This window comes from Euprymna scolopes, chromosome 46 (genome assembly GCF_053919585.1).
Source record: "Euprymna scolopes isolate OS-2025 chromosome 46, ASM5391958v1, whole genome shotgun sequence".
In the NCBI taxonomy this organism is placed as follows: domain Eukaryota; kingdom Metazoa; phylum Mollusca; class Cephalopoda; order Sepiida; family Sepiolidae; genus Euprymna; species Euprymna scolopes.
Window position 1 is genome coordinate 24,999,627 of NC_136527.1, and position 18,992 is coordinate 25,018,618.

At 35.8% G+C, this 18,992-nt stretch overlaps 1 long non-coding RNA gene across 1 annotated transcript; it reads right to left on the bottom strand.

Annotated features, from left to right (window-relative positions):
* Positions 1-697: 697 nt before the first annotated feature.
* LOC145270796 (uncharacterized) lies at positions 698-16,797 on the bottom strand. The gene is made up of 2 exons (XR_013865566.1): positions 16,719-16,797; positions 698-4,193 (listed from the first exon to the last, which is right to left on the bottom strand). It is a non-coding gene; the product is annotated as an uncharacterized LOC145270796 (long non-coding RNA).
* Between the last annotated feature and the right edge of the window lie 2,195 nt (positions 16,798-18,992).

Genomic DNA, 18,992 nt, shown 5'->3' on the forward strand with positions numbered 1-18,992 from the left:
AACTAATTTCAAACACTTGTAAATCAGGAACAACAATTAGTTCAGAGTTTTAAATTACCGCATAACCCAGATAGATTCATAGAGATATAAATCATTGCATATGCAACATGTCTACTAGATCAGAAAAAGTAATCATGCCCAATAAATATATATATAAACAATAATAAAAGCTTAATACCTTAAGTAGATATTTAGACATAAATACTTGATATAAAAAAGATGTTTTATTGAGATGTATTAGATTCCCCCCCAAAAAACTGTTAAAACGTGAACTCGGCATAAAGGCTGTATGTTCTTCTGGATGGTTTTAAATTTTACACGAGAATAAAAACTTTGTTTTTAAAAGTAAATTATTAAGATAATCAAAGTATCATACTTTTTTCTATCGTTTTTGCATGAGAAAGTAACACACATTTTAACACAATAATACCAACACGTACATATAACCAGAATACCAACGCGCACATATAACAATAATGCCAACACACACATCTAACAATATTACCAACACACACACAACACGCATACCAACACTCACACATATAACAATACCAACACACACACATATATAACAATACAAACACATATATAACAAGACTACTAGCACACACATATAACAATAATACCAACAGACGCATATATCAACGCACACATATAACAACAATACCAACACACACATATAACAAGAATACCAAAATATGGTTTTTAATTTTTTCAAAATTTTATCATTTGTGAATGGAACATACTAACAGATGCCAGACGTTCACAAAATCTGAAAATAGTACAATCGTGTGTTCGTATGTTTGTCTAAAGCTGATTTCATATAAACAGAAGAGCTACATTAGATAAATTGTTTTCAGTTTCATAAAGACTGTTAAGACGTGACCTCAGCATAAAAGTTGTATGTTCTTTCATTTTAAAGATTTACATGAAAATAAAAAATCTGTTTATTTAAAGAAAATTATTAACTAAATCCAAGGATTATATTATTTTCTCTCGTCAGAGAAAAGCCACATACATTACAAAAATATGTCTTTTTAGTTTTTATTATTTTACTTTGTATGGAAAATCAGAACTTCCTAAGCTAGCATGTGTGCGAGCTTCAAAGGGTCGGTTGTGTAACAAAAACTAGAGAGAAAGTCTAAAATAGTCTTTACACTCAATTGTTTTTATGAGTAATGGTCATGACAGCGAAGCAGAATGCCGCCATTTCTATGCAAAAGAAGCAGGTGAATTTTAAAAAAATGCACGTACCGAATAGAGGACGAGTTAAAAGCATGTGTAAACTTGAAAAGTGTTAACTTTTGGAGTTAGACGTTTTGCAGAGTTAATATATTTTTAACAGAATGTCGAGTTCTGCAGCTAATAGGTTTGACAACAGGCTGTCTTGTGGATTTGGATGTTTTGAAAACAAAGTGTAAGTTTTGGAGTTGAGAGTTTTCCTAACAGAATGTTGACATTTTGAATTAGAAGTTTTAAAAACAGTGCCGAATTAAACTAATAAGTCGACATACTCAAATCAAAGGGCTCACACTTGAACTCTATAAGAGATACATAGATATTTGTATGTTCTATTAAAGTTCTTTTGTATTCAGTATATATTTGCATATGACACAACACATGTTCCTTCTATGCAAATCTCTCTTGCACTTGGTCCACGAGGTATATTTGCGAGGTAGTTTTAAAAATTAGTTGTCTAATTTAAGTTACCTCTATAGTTCCTTGAATACAGATCTTCTAGAGATTAGTTTCTTTTCTATGTCGTATATAAACCCTGATATTTTGTTATATTTTTCTCACTCTGTTTAACCAAATAATATTGGGGACATTAACTTCTAAGGTTACTTCTTTCTCCTTTTCGCATATCATTTTATTATGTCAGCTTTAATAGCTCAGTTTTCTAATCATGAAGCAGTAGAAATCGAAGCCATAGTCGATGGTGTATGATATGTCCAACTGTTGTTCCCTGGATTTGCTGCAGCATTCAATATTCAACATTTTACAAATGATGTGGATATATTTACACAATCCATTGTATTTCTAGCAAATATCAAATGGCTCACACTAACTTTTCTGTTGCACAAACTACAATTGTCATGCTGATATCCTTCATCTTATTATAAGCATAGGGCATCAAACTTTGATCGTGAGCAGTCATTATAATTCTGTACTGATATTAGTGCTGCTATCCTCTTTAAGCCAGTCTAAAAAGCCTTCCTTATTTATAAGGTCCTATGTGAATAAGTCCAGAAAATATGTCATGCTCTTGTTTGGGTCATTTGACCAATTTTTTGTAATGAAAGTTCTGGAATATTTTTAAAGACTCGTTTTAGTAATTTCCATAGCAGATTTTTTTTCTGATTCTGTCATATTTGTAAGATGATCTTGTGCAAAATAGTTGGCTGACTATGTGATATAGGTTGTCGGGTTAGGGTTAGGGTTATGTTCTACTGGCTCTTGCTTCATCATGCTGGTACACAATTTTGAGGCATGGATTTTGGAAGATCATGAGATATTGTTTCCCATATGTGTTAGTATATGACACAATGAATCTGACTTCTGTCCAAAAGAACCACATACTTCACAAGAATGTGGTTTGTCTCTTTTGTTTCGATTTTTTCATAACTTTGGTTTTCCTTGGGATGGGGCATTCTACTGGATGCCAAACATTCTCCCATTAGTTTAGTCATTCAAAACTAGAGATATTTTTAATATTTAACCGTCCCTTTAATTGCTATTGTTTGTATTTCTTTTGCACTTGGTTCATCAGATATATATATATATATATCTGCCAGATTGTTTTTGAAATACTTTTCATTAGCCTAGTTGCTTCTACAATGACTGGTATGATTGACACTAGATTCTAGTTTCTGTTAATGTCGTACATAAGGCCTTGGTATTTTGTTATTTTCTCGTTCTCTACTCTGTTAAGGCTAGCATCACTACTTCAACTAAGGTTTCCACATTCTCCTTCTTGTCCTATATCACTAGGTAAGACTTCTTTATGTGTTTTCATATGACATAACAAAGTTGACTTCTGTGCAAAGGAGGAGCCACATACTTCACAAAAATGTGGTTTCTCCCCCGTATGTGTTCTCACATGAGTCAATAAATTTGACTTCCATGAAAAAGAGGAACCACATACGCCACAAGTATATGGTTTCTCTCCCGTATGTATTTTTACATGACTCAACAAACTTGACTTACTTGGAAAAGAAGAATCACATATTTTACATGAATGTGGTTTCTCTCCCGTATGTGTTTTCATATGACGCAACAAATGTGACGGCTGTGCAAAAGAGGAGCCACATACTTCACAAAAATATGGTTTCTCTCCCGTATGTGTTCTCATATGAGTCGATAAATTTGACTTCCATGCAAAAGAAGAACCACATACATCACAAGAATATGGTTTCTCTCCCGTATGTATTTTTACATGACTCAACAAACTTGACTTCCATGCAAAAGAAGAACCACATAAGTCACAAGAATGTGGTTTCTCTCCCGTATGTGTTTTCATATGACGAAACAAACTTGACTTCCATGCAAAAGAAGCACCACATACTTCACATGAATGTGGTTTCTCTCCTGTATGTCTTTTCATATGAGTCATTAAATTTGACTTCCATGCAAAAGAAGAATCACATACTTCACAAGAATATGGTTTCTCTCCCGTATGTGTTTTCATATGACTCAACAAAGTTGACTTCTCTGCAAAACAAGAACCACATATTTCACAAGAATATGGTTTCTCTCCTGTATGTTTTTTTATATGCGTTAATAAATTTGACTTCCATACAAAAGAAAAACCACATACTTCACAAGAATATGGTTTGTCTCTTGTATGTCTTTTGATATGAGTCAATAATTTTTTCTTCTGTGCAAACGAAGAACCACATACTTCACAAGAATGTGGTTTCTTTCTTGTATGTGTTTTCATATGACAATACAAATTTGACTTCCGTGCAAATGAATGACCACATATTTCACAACTATGAGGTTTGTCTCCCATGTTTGCTCGCATGTAATTCCACAAATTTTATATACAATGGAATATATGATAATATACGCTAATAAATTTCGACTTTACAAAATTGATATGAAGAAATTAAATTATTATAAACTTATTTAAATCACCAATAACATAAGGTCCTTCTTCTCCATCAATATATTTCTTTTCATTGTTGCAAATTCTGAAAATAAAAATAAATTTAAAAAACTACAGTTAATGTTGTTGAATTGAATATATTATGTTAATTTTTATAAATACAAATTACTTATTAATTAAATTCAAATAAAATTATATGAGTATTGATTATTCATTTGGATTCTTCAGAATACTGTTCTCATCTTGGGTGTTATTTTCACAACGTTTCTATGTTACCTCTGATCTTATTCACTTGTATTTTGTTGAACTTGGATCTTACTCAGGTGTATTTTATCTCTTGAACGCAGAAATCTATACAAAATTCTGATGTGTGTTTCTTTAATGCTGTATAATAGGTTTTAAATTTTTGATACTTTTGAAGTCGATTTTCGCTGGGTATATTCAGATAATCGTTTGGAATAGTTTATTTGATGGCATTTATATTTTATGGCACCGGCTCTCTCTTTTTAGGAAATTTTAAATAGTCTTAGGGTTTTCTTTTTCAAAGAGTTTTTTTTAAGTTTGTCGCCTTGTAGTAGTGTTGATGGATTTGTGTGAGGTCATAGCACTCAAGTAAAAGGTGTTTCACTGTATAAGGTTTGTGACATGGTATACTTAGCATGATTTTCTGACGTTTAATCGGGTGTTGTTAAGTATAGGTATAATTTGGAAGAGTTTGTTGTTTTGGCAATTGTTCGAGTCATCGGTTAAAACACAAGAGCATACTACGCTTATGTACTAAAAGGGTTCCTTTCAAAAGTCCTACATAATTTAAAATTCTATTTTCAATTTCACAAAGGTTTGAAACTTAAACGTTCAGGAGTAACTTACAACAATTTATTTGGTACATGAGAGTAGCATGATGTGTGTTGTTAGCGATGACCGATTAAAGTTGTACATAATTTGAAATCATATTTTCCATCTCACTGAGGATTGCTTCAACATTTAGTATTTATCACTATTTATTACAACCTATTATATGCATGCGCTGTTTTCCTAGTCTTTACTGTTTTTCTTCATCTATAATTTATTTCATTCTATAAAGGTATATATTCCGCCATGACTGATTTTTAAATCTTTCCACATATTACAGATTTTCAATGTTTTTCTAATTTTTACTGTTAGTGAATGACATGGCTCACACTTGTATAATTTTTCACGTTTACATGGAATCTCTCAGTCATTTTTCCCATAAGCGGCTTTACTCTTGAAGTTTTACAGATTAAAGATTCTTTCAATTTTTTCTGAAAGTCGTTTATGTTGTCCACATGCCATGACAGCAACATTCACGAGCCATTTTTGATATGTATTGTTATTAGTACATATTGCTTTTGTTCAGTGTTGTAGGAAACAGATTGTTACTTTCTTTACATAATATACATGGTGAGAATTGAAGTTTTGATACTGGCTACATATTTAAAGATATTATTGTTGTGTTATAAGAGTCTTTTAATGATGTTAACCCTATGTGACATCACATGACTTGGAAAGTAAAAGCGACAAGAGTTTAATTCCTTTGTGTCACATGTTGAAGTTGCACACACGCATGACAACTGGTAGCAAAGGCATTGAACGATGGGGTCAGGTTGTCAGAATTGGTATTGTCACTGGTGAAAATTCAACTTTTTTACATGCGCAGCTGTCAAAGTACTTGAAAATACAGGTCACATATATAGCCCAGATAAAAGGTCAAAGACAAGAGAGTTCTACACTCAGCCATCAATCAAAATATCACAAGCGTGGCTCCATCTACCAACCTCCTGGTCAACACTCTTTATCTTTATCTGGGCGCACACATATTATCATCAATATCAGTAATAAGATCGATAAGAGAAAAATAGTGTTATTGCAACGTAGAAGGAAATGTGGTTACAGGAGGTGGATGGAGTATGTAGAGCAGTATTTTAGGGAAACCATACGAATCGAGGAAGAAAATGTCTGTGATCCTTCCATTAGATAATATATTATTACCTTGCAGAGTATATGGTGATGATTTTAAAATTCGAGGAAGAAAAATGTCAGTGATCCTTCCATTATATTATTACCTCACAGAGTATATGGTGATGAGCAACACGAGATCACTCTCCAAGAAATGCATCAATCTTTTAATTTTTTAAGGGATAACATTTGGAAAACAAGAGAAAAAACTGATAGAGAACTCAGATAAGAAAACAAAGTCAGTAGATTTTAAAATTGGTCTACTATAAGAACCACAAGAGGCGGTAAAAGCTAGATATATGTTGGAAACCATATTAAGTCGTTATAGATAAAACAGGCCCCCGTCTCATATATATATGACTCTGTTATCCCTTATTTGAATCACTTGGATGTCAAAGATGATAATAGGATCCATTCGAAAAGGCTTAGAGTAGGTTCGGAGATTGGAAGTGGGGAAGAGGAACAAGTGAGAGGGAATTGTTTAGGTTTGGTAAGATCTATAGTCTGTTTTTAAAAATTGTGTGGTACTCTTGCCTAATTTGACACAGATTCTTGGGAATTCCCATCAAACATGGATCGGGTGACCAGCAATCATCCATTAAAGCCAAGCATTGTTCAAATGTTGAAACACTAAATCGACTTTTTTTATTTATTTTTATGTAAGGTCTTTAGTACTTTTTGTGATGTTAAAGGTTCGGCAAGTTTTTCTAATTATTTAGTTTTCTTAATTAATTTGAAAAAGAAACAAAAACATTGTTCTCACACCTAACAATTTACAGTTTAAAAAAGTAAAATATTCATATTTTCTGGGAGAAAAAACATGTTGATAAATAATTCTAAAATAAATTTTTTTTCTTTCAATAAATAAAAATATTTTCAATCACATTAAGTTTTTGTTATTTTCATTATTCGTATTTGAATTATTTTTTCCGGTTTGTTCATTTTGAAATTAGTCTGTGTCGGTTACAACGCCTGGCTTAAACCAATGATTGTTGGTTTTGCCCAATCCATGCATGATGGGAATTCCTGAGAATCCGGGTCAAATTATGCAAGAATATTGAATATTCCTTGGGATTCATTTCATGTATGAGACTTTGACCGATGATTATGCAAATCATTAAGATTGAGTTGTGAAAAAAGATTATGAGACAAAAGAAATTAATTTTTTATTAACTCGAATTCGAATAATCGTGTGTCATTTTATATCTCCCATATTAAGACATTAATCCTTAGGTCAGTTGTCATCTATCGTCTCAGTGGTGTAATAAAATAAATGTTGTTTTACCAGGTACTTCATTGATTTGTATGTAACTAACACCCCCACTGAAGAATGGTACAGTCCAGTTATATTATTGATGGATGATTAAGCTGACGTTAACACTGTGGACGAAAATTCACTGCCCATTGTTGACTAACCATGACTCCAATACCAACTACTTCCCCAGTGACAAAGTTAGCTACTTCACTCATCAATAAATCACCAGACCATTCCTTTTTCCAGTAGGTATGTTAGTTACATATATATAAATGAAACACATGGTAATACGACATGTCGTTACACTGCTAAGACAATAGGCAACATTAGTGCCGTTAGGCTGACTTAGGGGAAGAACTGAGACAAACGCTTAAAATGCACAAGTATTACAACTTAGTGTTGTGAATGTGGAGTCAGACTTTGTTGAAAAGAATGCTTTCAGACATACCATTCATAATGAATGAGGACATATAGGGCTTAGGGACATTCTAGAGGTAAAATGGGAATATTTCATTTTATTTTCCTATCTTAAAGCATTTTCATGATAAGTAACAGAATTCAATACTTTTGGCTCTAAAATTGACAGAACCGACCAAAGGGTTTAACAAAAGAAAAAAATTTTATTAGAAAAAAATTAATAAAAAACTGTAATGACTTTAATTAACAAGATAGAAAGGGTTTAACAAAAGAAAAAAATTTATTAGAAAAAAAATTAATAAAAAACTGTAACAAGATAGAAACGACTCCGAAAATTGTTTATATGATTAATATTCATAAAGACAGAAAAACAGAGATCATTTTTGTCAAGAAGGAATTTATGAATATACACAGACAGCAGAAAGAAAGGCCGCACTTGTAATTTTTTCAAAAACTGCAAATTTAAACTAAATTTAATGTAACTGTTTAAACAAACTATACCTCATTTGATTGGCCTTTTATTCTTTTATAATTTTACCTGTTCATATTTGACTTTTAATTAAAATATTCTAGTGTTCACGTCAATTTAAAAAACAAACAGGTACATTAAATTCAGCTTAAATTTGCAGTTTTGGAAAAAATGACAAGTGCAGAATTTCTTTTTGCTGGCACTGTAGTTATGTTGATGCAAATAAAAAAAGAATAAGACAAAAATGAAAAAGAAAAATAATTTTCACATATACTAAAAGGGTAAGTGACCTAGGGAATATATTCGACACTGATTTTAAATGTTGTGCAATGTTTGTTGTTGGTTATTTTGTGTTATAATTATGTTTTGTTGATTTGAAAAAGTATATATATATATATATATATATATATATATGTATATATATATATATTATACTGATTCTGATTGGACAGTTTCATTATAGATTGATGAGACGCAAGAGAGCGTTGAGACGGAGGGAGAATAGAAAAATGTATATGTGAATATTTTTTGAATATAGAGAGGGGAGGGATGTCGTTTGTTTGTTGAACATGCACACACACGCACAGACACACAAAGCCACACATGAAAACTGTAGCAAATGCATGGAACGATGGGGTTAGGTTGTCAGTATTGACATCGTCAGTGGCAGAAAGGTCAACTATTTGACGCATGCAATTGTTGAAGATGAGCGCACTTGCAAAAAGCAGGTCACCTATATAGCCCAGAGGAAAAGGGAAACACTCAGCCGGCAATGAACATCGTACATGTGTGGCTCACTCAATACTAGCTAAGAATATCAATAACATATCTCATAGAATATTGGCCCATTTTAACAATGATTATATAACTCCAGGACTGACCACTGATACCCACAATGAATGTCAATTTTAAAGTTTTTTAAAAGTAGTCATGTATTTTAATTAGAACCGTCTAAATGTATTTTCTAGTTTTTAGTCACATAATTTAAAAGATGGATAAGAGAGGTGAAATATGAAAGTAAACAACATTTGCCTCCTCTAACACGTTTCATATACTCTTAGTCTAAAATCAAAACCTCATCACTAGGATGAATCTTCTTCTTCAGAGGAGAGTTTGATGTATGCAGGTAGAGAGTAAAAGGAATTTTTGTTAGTTTCATATGATTGTAGGGGAAATATGTCAGGAAATAATCAGCTTTTTTTCATGCTACTCTGAAATGACGTCCTTTTAGCAACCGATGAAAGTAAGTTGCCCTATACCTAAACTGAATGACTAGAAATTTATGTTCTCTGACCTCAAGATGTGACAATCAAATATCTAAATAGAACTAACAAGCACCTCTCCTCCTTGTGAAATGATCAGCCTTTTCTCATGCTAATCTGAGAAATGATGTCCTTTTGCCAACTGATAAAAGTAAGGTGCCCTAAATCTAAATAGAACTAACAAGCACCTATTCTCTACCTGTGACAATCACAAGAAGTTTATCCTCTCTGACCTCAAAATGAGGAAAAGTTTACTTGCTATACATCCTCCCAGATGATTATCTGTTGTTGCAAAGAAAACAAAAGTACACAAAACCTCAGCTCACTGCAGCAACGTTGTTCGTCGGTACTTTCTGTACTTTTCACGTCTGTCCCCATCTGGTTCAGTGGCCTGTTTTTGTAAAAGACAGAGTCCTCCAAATTAGCATATGTGCTTGAGAGCACACATAATTCTGTGAGACTGCATTGTTATATAAGGTTACAAGGTGCCATCTTGGACTCTTTTCAGCTCACACCGAGGCCATTTAAGAGGTAAGCCTGCATTCCCACAATTTTCATCACACTCCTCCGATATCATTATCACAAAGAGGGCAAGGATGCATTGACCTTTTTGTTTGGGTGCTTCTTCAGAGAGAGGGGCCGGGGTCTTTGTCCTTACCTGTGCTTTTGTCCAGTGTTTTAGGGTCGGTGAACCTAAGGCTGCTAATCTCAGGTTACCATCCGACAAAGTTGGCATGAACCAGAACGATGGTTCACTGGTCTCTGATCCAGTCTCACTCTCATTGCCGAGTGGCAGCTGCGCTTGTGATGTTGATAGAGACTGGATCCGAAGATCCTTAATGTGATGAGGCACTCTGTAAACCCGATTGCGGGCTGATAACCTCAGTTACACCCAGTTTCGTAGCGTGTGGTACACTTGCCTTAGGGGTTCTTAATCAAGACAACATCCCCCTCTTTGATACTCTCTCTCGTCACCACTGGCTAGGGAGTGGACTGGTCTACATGCTTCTTACCCTGATGTGGTACTTGTGTAGTACTTCGGTTGGCACGGTAAAGGGTGAAACGTCATCCTTAGAGGTGACGTTATACCAATAGACCGCCTCGGCACCATACACCCCTTCCTAACTGCGATTGTTTTGACGGTCCTGTGGTTTTTCTCAATAATTTTGTTCCTGCTAGGCACATGGGCGCACTGAAATCACAAACGTATACCCAAATCGTCTGCAAACTGTTTGAACTGCTTGCTAACAAAGTCAGTGCCATTGTTGGTCAGTATCTCAGAAGGGGAACCACGCTCAAGAAAGACACTTTCCAGCTCACGGACAATGGCTATCTCAGCGTACATTTTTACACGGACAGATTCAACCTGAAGCTGATACCAGAGTTTGACAGGTCCCTGGCTGGTCCTTCAGTGGTTGAATGGCTGGAGAAAGCCAAGCACATTTGCCGGTTGTGCAAAATTAAGGATTCAGTTATGGTCATCCCATTGAGACTCATTAAGGGGGCTTATGCTGTGTACCAGCTCGAGGATGAGGCAACAACAGAGCAGATAAAACGAGCATTGTACAGAGCATTCGGTGCGGACCGTTTTGTTGCCTAGAGTCAATTCTCAGAATGTCGGCTTGGGTCAGGGGAGACTGTGGACATATACATGGCCAACCTGAAGAAGCTTGCTGCTCCCTTTAGAGTTGCAAGCAACCGAATATTGGCAGGTGCCTTTTTGTCTGGACTCCCGGATGATGCCAGTCTGCTGTTACGGGTGTCATCAAAACCCAATGCGCTTGGGTTGGAGTTGTTGGCTAGAGCCCGAAATATCCTGAAGGACAATGTCGGTCAGGTCTCGGCAGCAGTTAATGCACTGGAATCGCCTACAGAGAGCACATGGTGCTACAAATGTGGCGGCCCCAACCACTTTATGAGAGACTGCAGAAGCTGTGCGAAACGCACCCCAGACTATGAAGCACAGAAACGAGGACACTGTCACTGATGCGATAAGCCAGGCCATGTAGCACGGAATTGTCTGGGAAACTGGCAAGGGGAAGAAGCCACAGCACCAGCACCCTCCCTAAAGCAACATTGAACAAGGCGCTTCCTGTAGTGACAGTGCAAGTTGATGGGTGTAGGCACTCAGCGCTGATTGACACCGGATGCACTCAAACCCTCTGACACAAGAAATGTTTCACCACATGGATGAAACAGAAGGTCCCAGTACTAACCATTGGCGGAGGCTCACTGTTGTGTTCTGTCCATATAAGCGTTGGCGATGGCACCCCGGTGGCTGTTAAGGCGTTAGTGGTTGACAGGGAGCTTCTTGGATACAACCTTCTCCTTGGAATGGACACTATTACACGGCTAGGTGCAATCACCATGGATGGTGCCGGAGATGTGATGTTTTCCAAACGCCGCAATCAGAATACAACAAGGGCACAAACGCGTGGACTATGTCCTGGAAGTGGTTAGGCAACAAGCCACCAGTTTCCTTACAGAATTGGCTGACGGAGTATCCCCCACCTGCATAGCTCAGGGAGTAGTACAAGGCAGAACTCCAGAGGATGAGCTCGGGCCACCATGGGTGCTGATCTCAGGCAAGAGAATAAACAGGTCTAATCTGTCATGGATTACCGGGAACTCAATGAACATGTCTGCACACATAAACTGAGGGAGTGGCAGCAGCAGGGGCATACACAACAATTATGGACCTGTGAAGACCCTACCTGCAAATACACATCGAGAAATCGTGGTGGCTGTTCCAGACGGTCGATATCAAAGGGACTCGGTATTTTTTGACCAGGCTGGCATTCCGCCTGAATGTGGCCCCAAACATTATGACAGCGATTATGCAGGCTGTCATGTAAGAGCCAGTGCGGCTGTAAGATGGAGCAAAAGTTCTTGGCTTACATGTGAGTGGCAGCGCAGTGGACTCTGCTGGGAAAAAAGTGATGACATCCCAGGAGTTCCATCCAACATCACGCGTTGGAGCATTTTTTCCATTTGCTTAAAACTGTTGGGTCGCTTCTCTGTATATAGGTGGTGGTGGAAGCTATAAAGCGACGTGCAACTTCCATGTCAATGGGATGGAATGATGAGATGCGTGATCCTGTTCTGCAAAGCATGCTGGTGGAAGCTGTGGCTAGAGCAATCGAGGATGACCCCATGCGAGGGAGCTGATGCCTCGATGGGAGCGAGTTTATAGTTTGAGTGGATGCCAGCTCACTCACCCTTGGTGTTGATCCGGCAGTCGACGGATTTATCGTAGATGCTGGCTTCGGCTGGAAAATGACGATGGGCACATAAACCTGGCTAAGCTTTATGCTACATTCAAAGGGGTAAATCTGGCGCTTCAGTGGCAAGCCAGAGTGCTACACATCGTCACAGACTCTACATGTGTGCATTGGTGGATAACCAATGCCTTGAGTGGGAAAGCATGGTTGACAATGAAGGCATCAGCCGAAATTCTAATAAAGAGATGACTTGCTACCCGGACCAAGATCATCAAGGAATTCAACCTGGACGTAGATGTAACACTGGTGCAGTCCTGTCAGAATTGCGTGGATCGCCTGACCAGACTGCCAAACAACTGGCTGGACCTGCCAAAAGAAGTGGACGAACCTGCACCTGTGAATTGCACCATGGTGGGGCGTCGGCTTAGCCTGGGTCGTGTTGCTAATGTCCATTGCCAAAGCAGGCACCCTGGTGTAAAGCAAACCCATTACTTTGCCAGGCTGGTCGACTGTTATGTGTCAAAGAGGGATGTGAAATCTGTTGTGAGGAGCTGCGAAACCTGTTGGTTAATCGACCCAGCACCCGTCCGATAGAAGAAGGGAAAACTGAGTGTGAAAGGAAATTGGAACAGGCTCGCAATGGACGTAACTCATAACAACAGCAGGCATTTTTTTACGATCATCGATTGCGGACTGTCTAGATTTGCATTGTGGCAGCCCCTTTGCCAGCAGGACTCGGCCACCATTGTCCGTGAGCTGGAAAGTGTCTTTCTCGAACGTGGTCCCCCTTCTGCGATACTAACTGACATTGGCACCACCTTTGTTAGCAAACAGTTCAAACAGTTTGCAAACAGCTGGCGGTATACATCTTCGATTTCGGTACACCCATGCGCCTAGCGGGAATGGAATTATTGATAGAAACCACAGGACTGTCAAGACCATCGTAGCTAGGAAGGAGTGTATGGTGCCTGAGATTGTCTATTGGTATAACATAACCACTAAAGACGACATCACACATCAAGGATCTTCAATCAACATCAAAAGTGCAGCCACCACTCAGCGATGAGAGCAAGATCATTCTGGTTTACGCTGACTTCATCGGACAGCAACCCTGAGATTAGCAGCCTTAGGTTCACCGACCTTGGAACCAAGGATGAAAACACAGGTGAGGATGAAGGTCTCGGCCCCCCTCTCCGAAAAAAAGGTCACTGCGTCCCTGCCCTCTCTATGATGATAATATCAGGGGGGAGTGTGGCGAAAATTGTGGGAACGCAGGCTTACCTCTTAAACAGCCTTGATGTGCGCTTTGCCGACGCAGCATCATGATGCTGAAAAGGGTACAAGATGGCGCCTTCACCCTTATATAATAATGCAGTCATGCAGAATCTCATGTGCTCTCAACCACATATGCAAATATGTAGGACTTAATCTTTTATAAAAACAGGCCAAAACTGGAGCAGATGGGACAGATGTGAAACGAGTCTATGGATGATGCTGCTGCAATGAGCTGAGGTTTTTGTATTCTTTTTTCTTTGCAACAACAAAATATTAATTCAAATGATTTCTTGTAACGAGTGTTCATTATGCAGGCTTAGCTAAATTAAGATCTCGTGAGAATAACATGAAGTTTAAGATTACTGATTTTTATGAACAGAATAGATATTTCAAAATGGGAGGCGTGAATTAATTCGACCCCCTGTCTTTCCAAGCTTATAACTACTCGAAAAAATGTAATCCAAACCCTTTTTTTTCAATTAAAGGAGCAAGGACCAAGGTTTCATTTAACAAAAACAAAAAAAAAAAAAACAACGTGGTTTTTAAAAAGAAAAGGTTTTAAACTTCGGAATTTACAGGTAAACTTCTAAAAAAACACTATGTTTTTATTTTAAATTTGAATATATTATTTATTGATCTTTTATATTCAATTTTTATATATAAAACTTTGGTGAGTAAATTATTTACTTTTTAATAGACATTTGAAAATGGAGGGCGTGAATTTATTTAAAAAAACGATTGTCTAAAATATTATATTCAGTTTATTGGAAAGAGCATAAAATTTCACATTGATCATGAAAATATCTTAAAAATAGAATCAATAGAAAAATTTTGATAGATTTTTAAAGTTTAAAAATTGAAAAATACTGAGCTCGTAAAATTCAATTAATTTCATTACCGTTTAAAAAAAAATTCTATTACTTTTAAAACAACTTTAATAGTTTATTTTGGAAGTATAACCCATAAAGAAAATAAACAACCCACTTTTAAAAGAAAAAGTACAAGTTTTTTTTAATATTTTATTCGCAGTTTCGTGTTAGGGGTGACAAAAACTCCTACAAAAATTCTGATACACCTATTTTAAAAATAAAACTGAATTTTTAAAGAAAAGATAATAATAAAATCCATTCAATAATTGACATTTTAAAGTTTATCCATTTTCATATTAAGTTAAATGAAATGACAAAAAAAAATAAAATAAAAATAAACCACGATAAAATATTTAGTTTAGAATACAAATAACGATTTACTAAATGACGTTTTATTTACTAGGTATTTTTCTAGCATTCACCAGAAGTTATTATTTCCCCTTGTAAGTTCGATTTGTTTATATTTTTAATCCTTTTAATTAACACACGCATATAATTAAGATATTAGCATATATATTTAGCAAAATATACAACTATTTAAAAAAGAAAAAAAAACTTTTATAAATATTATAGTTTGTTTATATGTTTTTAATTTTTTTTTTTAAGTGAAAAAGTAATTTGATTAACACGCATATTGAGAGTCAAAACGTTAAAAAAAAAAGAAAGCTGAAAGAAAAAAAAAACAAACATACAAAACGATTTTTAAATGGCTGAATATTGTTGAGAACACAAAGAGAAAATATAAGAAACGAGGAATTATAAAATGCTAAATGGAGAATCGTATGCGTAATGAAATGAAAACACAAATAGAAGTAAGGGGGCCGGACATGTGGGTAAAGAAAATAAATAAAGTTCGTAGTTAAGGTGAAATAATATTTTTAAAAATATTAACGTTAAAAGTATTCAAAAGTGTCTTTAAGAAGGAGATATAAAAACACGATAAAATATTAAGTTTAAAATACAAATAATGACTTACTAAACGCCATTTTATTTACTAGGTATTTTTTCCAGCATTCACCGGAAGTTATTATTTCCCCTTGTCAGTTTGATTTGTTTATATTTTTAACTCTTTGAATATATATTTAGCAAAAAAGAAAAAATATATAATTATTGTAATTTGTTTATATTTTTTAAATATGTTTTTTTAAGTGAAAAAGTAATTTGATTAACACGCATATTGAGAGTCAAAACGGTAAAAAAAAGAAAGAAAACTGAAAGAAAAAAACAAACAAAACGATTTTTTAAATAGCTGAAAATGAAAGGAAAAAAAATCATTGTTGAGAACACAAAGAATCGAAAAGTTATAAAACGCTTAATGGGGAGTCGTTATGCGTAAGGAACAACACAGCTAGAATAGCAGTGTCAGAATCTTTGGGGAAATCGCCATTGCAAATTTGACACCTCTAAGACAAAACTGCGAATAAAATATAAAAAACTCGTAATTTCTGTTTTTAAAGTGGGTTGTTTATTTTCTTTGTGGAATATACTTCCAAAATAAACTATTAAAGTTGTTTCAAACATAATAAAAATATTTCTTATTTGTGCTGACTGCTGGGCTGTGGCCGCCTGTGCTGACAAAATATCCGCTCGCGGTGATTGAATACGCGGACATTTTGTCTACAGATCTTTTAAGAAATAAAAGATAATAATTTTATTATGTTTTATATTTTATTCGCAGTTTTTTTGTTGGGGGGTGTAAAAAATTCCGCCAAAATTCTGACACTGCTATAGCTAGAAGTAAGGGGGTCGGACATGTGGGTAAAGAAAATAAACAAAGTTCGTAGTTAAGATGAAATAATTTTAAAAAAATAACGTTAAAATTATTAAAAAGTGTCTTTAAAAAGGAGATATATAATGTTTCTTACCGGAGATGGCTTAAAACGACGAAGGACAACAGAAGATAAAAGACAAAGACATGTGGGTCTAGAAAGGCTACTGACTACAATTAGGGAACAAAAAAACTGCCGGTGTCAAGCCAGGGGAAACTCTATAAGAAAAATGTCCGGGCAAGAGAGAGATAACTGTTGAAAGGATTAAACTAAGGGACATATTACATGCAAAACAGACAACTATTTTAAAAAGAAAACAACTGTTATAATTATTGTAATTGTTTTATGTTTAAAAAAAATATGTTTTTTTTTTAATTGAAAAGAAGATTTAAGAGTTAATCTTTGTGACCAAGACCGCCAACCCCCAATATTTCCTCCTGTATCAGAAAACACGCTATGTGATATACGTATATCTGTACGTGATGTTGCGAAGCTAATCAAAAACCTTTATTCCAGTAAAGAAACTGGCCCTGACGGTATTCCAGTTATAGTACTCAAAAAACTTCAACCTGAACTAGCGCCCATACTTACAAAACTGTTTAAACGTTGTCTTATGGAGAATAGTTTCCCATCTCCCTGGAAAATCTCATCAGTATGCCCTGTATTTAAGAATTCAGGTGATCGCTCATCTCCCTCTCAGTACAGGCCAATAAGTCTCCTGTGCGTCATGAGTAAGTTGCTAGAATCTGTGTTAAATACAGAAGTAATCAACCATCTCAACAAAAATAACCTTCTTAGTGACACTCAATATGGTGTCCGTTCTGCTAGATCTACAGCAGATGTCCTTACAGATATCGCATAGGATTAGCAAATCTCTCGACGGTGGCAACCTTTCTAGGGCAATTGCTCTTGACATATCTAAAGCCTTTGATAGGGTATGGCATAAAGGTTTACTTCATAAGATCGCTAGCTATGGTATAGCTGGAAAAGTCTTCTCAATTATTAAATCATTTCTTTCTGATAGGTTCATAAGAGTAGTAGTTGAGGGGCAAAAATCAGAAGCTCACAGTATTTATGCCGGTGTCCCTCAGGGATCCATCCTGGGCCCAACTCTTTTCCTGATCTACATTAATGATCTTCCAAATCATATCCTTACATCATTTGTAGACATTTATGCTGACGACACTACCATTTATGGTACCACATCTAAGACAGTAAACGACCAAGTTCTCTCCAATTCTCTCTCCTCTGATCTTGAGCACGTAGTACAATGGGGAAAGGAGTGGCTGGTTACTTTTAATGCATCTAAAACCAAGCTTCTCTCTTTACATTATCAACATTCTAATCCACATTTGTCATCAATTGAAATGAATGGCTCTCGTCTTCAGGAGGTCTCAAGTTTTGACAAGCTTCTGGGCTTGACCATTACTCCTGATCTTAAATGGAACACGTATATCAAATCTGTTGCCAAGGCCGCTGGAAAAATGGTGGGATCTTTCTATCGATCCGGTAGATATCTCACTGCTGATGCTATTCTCTATCTATATAAGAGCCACGTACGTCCAAGGATGGAATACTGTTGCCACATCTGGGCAGGAGCTGCTAGAAAGGACTTGTCCTGCCTTGATAGAGTTCAAAATAGACTTTGTAGCCTCGTAGGAGATGTCCTTTTCTCCTCCTTGCAACCTCTATCTCACAGAAGAGATGTTGCGAGTTTGTCTCTGATGTATCGTTATTTTCATGGAAAGTGTTCAACTGAGCTTCAATCTATGGTCCCCCCTCGCCAAACTTTCACAAGAAACACTCGTCTAGCTGTAAACACTATCAATAATTTCCCCCACTCTTTATCTGTGCCTAAACCTAAACGTAGATTCCATGAACAAAGCTTCTTTCTTAGAACTGCACGCCTGTGGAATTGTCTTCCGTTTTCCTGCTTTCCGGCTGACTACAATATGGTTGTGTTCAAGTCTAAAGTAAATAAGTTCTTGATGAGCCGTTCCATATAAGTTATTAAATTTACCAAATTTTCATTACTAATGATTACTATATTGACCAATTTCTACTGTACACTCTTTAACCCTTATCCTTGAGTGGTCTCTGGGCCTTGATAATGTGGTGATGCCTTTGTAAAAAAAAAAATAAAATAAAATAATCTGGGAATTTAACTTTGCTGTTTTGTAAGTTTTAATCTAATCGATTTCGAACTTTACTTTCACTTTAAAAATATACACGTATTTCTCATCACACACACACACACACACACACACACACGCACACACACACACACACACACACAAACTTTATTATCTGGTAATGAAACGTTACTTTTAATTTAATCGATACTTTCGATTTCGACATTTATTTTCAATT